General features: G+C 35.5%; 1 protein-coding gene across 1 annotated transcript in view; it reads left to right on the top strand.

The window, feature by feature from the left end:
- Positions 1-2198: 2198 nt before the first annotated feature.
- The window catches only part of sox21b (SRY-box transcription factor 21b), a 7994-nt gene continuing 6293 nt past the window's right edge, over positions 2199-3899 (top strand). Inside the window, exons 1-3 of the mRNA XM_015044845.1 lie at positions 2199-2285; positions 2442-2565; positions 2885-2959. The gene's annotated coding sequence lies outside the window, so the exon portion shown is untranslated. The remainder of the gene's footprint in view (positions 2286-2441; positions 2566-2884; positions 2960-3899) is intronic.

The following is a 3899-nucleotide window of genomic DNA, read 5'->3' as shown; positions in this document are numbered from 1 at the left end:
TTATATCTCAATTCCTCTTGATATCCGTAATATTTAGGTTGTGGTTGAGTAAATATTTTGGTTCTTCACCAAAATAATTCCCACTGAGACAAAGACACACAATTCTGCCCTAAGGAGCAATAAAGACTGTATAATTAGAATGATTAAAGAGCTGCACAACTCATTTGGCACTTGCTGAATGTATTTTCAGAACACAAACCTTCAAAATAGGTCACATATTTAGACTACAAAAAAAAAAACTTTATTCACATTAATTATACTTTTTTTTATTTGAGACATTCAGTGTGACTCATTTGAAGTGATGCTGAAGTCGCCATTGTCTCTGCAAGCAATCCCATCATAATGTTGCCTTTGCTCTTAAGCACATTTTCTGTGTATTGTCGCAGCCGTAAAGGCACCTCATTAGACAAAATGCCATCTAATTCAAACGCATTCATCTTTAAACTGTAATCAATTGGACCGTTTTACAACCTTAAACTGTTTGTCATTAGCACTTTATCAAAGGAGAGATAAGACTCTGAGGGTAATGGTGCATGATGGTGACAGAGGAGCTTCTCGGCATGTTCCACGTCGTGCAGTTAAAGATACTATCCGTTTTTTTTTTTTCTTTTCGTAACAAATGTACTCTATAAATAAAATCACACTTGGGCAATGAAGAATGGATTCACAGAGTAGGATTTTACAAACTTGAACGGTGGTAAAAAGCTGTTAATTCTGCTTTGTTGGCATTTGTGTCAGTGACATCACAAGAGGCACGAGAACAAAGCGGGTCAGGTGGCATTAAGCATTAGGTCCACCTGTTGATGTGTGGCGACTGTCAGCAGACTGACTAACAAGAGAAAGTTTGGAAATATTTGTAGGTATTTTTTCTTTCTTTTTTTTAAAGACATTTAAAACTGCAATTGGCAAGCTAAGACTAATACAAGATTGGTAAATGTATTTTATTCTGTAAAGACCACAAGGCAAGATTTGGCAGAATTTAGTAGATGCTTAATCTACACTTTTGCCTATGCATGCATTGCAGTCAAAACACATTTAAATAAATTATATATGAAACCCCCATTGTAATATTATTAGTTTTTTAGGAGACGTGCGAATAGCTGTTGCTTTTCTATTTTAAATCAAACAATTGTGTTATTATTATGCATTTGGTAAATACAGTATGGTTTATGTTTAAATGTCATAAAACCAAACTACTTTGATAACTTGAAAACCTCTCCATATGACTGCTGTGTTATTTTTCACTTATTCCATCTGGTTGATTGGTTGCAATGATAACAATGATAAAGTCTGTATACAGCCAATCTGGCAGTGTTAAATCCACACTGTGTCGAGTCTATTTGGTCCTTCTCAGAATTGATTTGTGTTAATTTAACTCTTTTAGAATTATTTCAACAAGAGAGCTTTAAAAAGAGTATTTTTAAAGCTATTTTAATTGTTAAAATTACTCAATTTTAACAGACAATTTTCTGCGTAACTGTTTCTGCTGTTGTGCAAGACAAAATTGGACGCAATGATCAGATCACATCTATTTTTTATCACATTTTGGCCAGAAATGATCATGGAAGATCTTTGATAATGAAATCTAATGGAACCTTAGCTCTTCTCACAAAACACCTTTTGGCACATTTTGCTGCAGCCTTTCACAATACAAGGAAACACCTGTGAAGGAAAGGGAATTTGATTAAAAAGATACAATTTAAAAAGACAAAGATGATCACACTTGGATGTAGGACAAATAACTGATTATGGGATGTCAGCAGATGGATGTATGAATCGAGGGTTGATTTTAAACTGGTAGAATTTATTATTATTTATCAACAATTTACCAAGAGTAAAATAAATGGAACATTTTTTCAGCAGATCAACTCTGCTGAAATGGAGTTTGCTTGATTTTACAGAAAAACCTTAATAGCAATTTTATCGCTTCACTGGGGATTGTATTTAAACTGCTTATATCTGTTTCTTTATTATTATTATTATTATTATAAAACATAATTACACTTTCCACAATAATATTCCCACTTATCCTTCTAAATGAATTTCCAGATTTGTTCTTATCTTAAATCTGATAATCGGCCATTAGAGCAGGATTGGTCTTCACAAGCATGCAGATAATCAAACAGCTCAAAAGAGGGAGGCTGACCACTTTTTTTTTTTTTTTTTTTTTATCCGCAGTTTCCCTCTCGGCTCGGCCTGCACCGGAGCAGCCGCAGCTGTGGAGGATAAGGGGAAGATGGAGGCAGAGCTGTGATCAGGCAAGCAGAAAGAAAAGCCCACATCAGGTACACAATCAGGACCCCTCCCTCTTCCTCTTCTTACAAAACCTCCCTGATAATGAGCAAACTTTCATGTGGCAGCAAGTACTCCCCCTACTTTGTGGGGGTTTGAAGTGCCAAACACCAGATATTGTTGTTTACCCTCTCTTCTTTCTTTCATAGTCAAAGAAAAGCCATCTGATAGCAAGAGGTCAACTCGTGTTCCCTTGAAATCAATTTATTCCCAGACCCGATTCCTCTCCCTCCTCCCGCTGTGGGAGAATAAGAGCTTGTGAAGGATGAGGAGGTAAGTAAACATCCCACAATATTCTGTAGTGCATTTGCTGCTCAGACTTGGATTATCCAGGGACTCCTCATCAACTTTCTTTATAATTTACTGTGCCTTCTCCAGCACTTTGGAGTGTTGAGTTGAATAAAGTGCTAGGTGCTATCATGGAGACTCTCGCACCTCCAGGGGGACTCCTTTAACAAAGTGATGGCTTTAGCACTTTAGTGTGAACTGTGTGCGATCTGTCCGAGGAAGGGGGGGGGGGGGGAAAGTCCCCATGGGCTTGTTGTGGCTGCTGTCTGCTTTCTATTTGCATGATATTCTTCCCCTTTTTCAGCCTTATCACTGCTTCGCTGTGAGGAAGGCAGTGCAGGCTGCCGTCTCTGAGGTTGGACCCAAGCTTTATCAGCAGGTAATTCTGCCACTCTTACTAACTCATGTTGAATTATTTAAGTGCTATTTCTAGGAGCCGTGTGTGCAAAAAGAACGGGGGCCAGAATTGAGTGTTTATTTTCCATTTTAATCAGATTTCAATTAATCCAGAAAATGTCATAAAATAAAAAGAATGTTCTCACCTTCTGATGATTTGTAAATTCATCTCTGGAAAAAAAAAAAAAAAAAACATAGTTTCTCTTATTTTGATATGTAAAAGGTATGTGTATGGCTTAAATAAAAATGTTGTAATATTTTGTAACAAAAATTCCTAAAAAAAAAAAAAAAGGGGATTTTAGGCATTTATTTGCAGGAAGTGAAAAATTGTCAAAATAACTAAAAAAGATCAGATCAAATAAAAATGTAGATAAAACATCTTATTTTAAATATCACACCATAATTTTTTCTCACTTAGAAAGCATTCAGAAATAATTTTTGTTAGGAATAGCCCTAATTTTTAATCATAGTTGTTGAGCATATAGCCACATTTCTTCGGCACATGCTGTTGTGTTTAAGCGATAACCTCATCAGTACCTTATTAAGCAGAAAAAGAGTGCCGGTGTCCAAACTCAGCAGATAATGCTATATGTGGAGATGCAGAATTGTAGATAAAGCAAATTGATTTGATAATGTCAACTGAGTCAATATTCCAGGTAAAGCCTTTTAGTAGATCAAATCTACCACTAACACTGGAAGGCAACCATACCCACCATCATGTTGCTTGGCTAATTTGCCACGACAGGCCACAGTAAATAAATAAATATGAATATATTGATGATAACAAAATACACTGGCTGTCACATTAGGACATGCTGAACTGGGCCAAAACTTCTACACGGTTGAAATAAGAGACTTATTTATGATAATAATAATAATAATAATAATAATAATAATAATAATAATAATAATAATAATAATAA

This window comes from Poecilia latipinna, unplaced genomic scaffold (genome assembly GCF_001443285.1).
Source record: "Poecilia latipinna isolate Pla-1442-1.1 unplaced genomic scaffold, P_latipinna-1.0 Scaffold37, whole genome shotgun sequence".
Taxonomy (NCBI): domain Eukaryota; kingdom Metazoa; phylum Chordata; class Actinopteri; order Cyprinodontiformes; family Poeciliidae; genus Poecilia; species Poecilia latipinna.
This window is presented reverse-complemented; position numbering and strand designations above follow the sequence as displayed.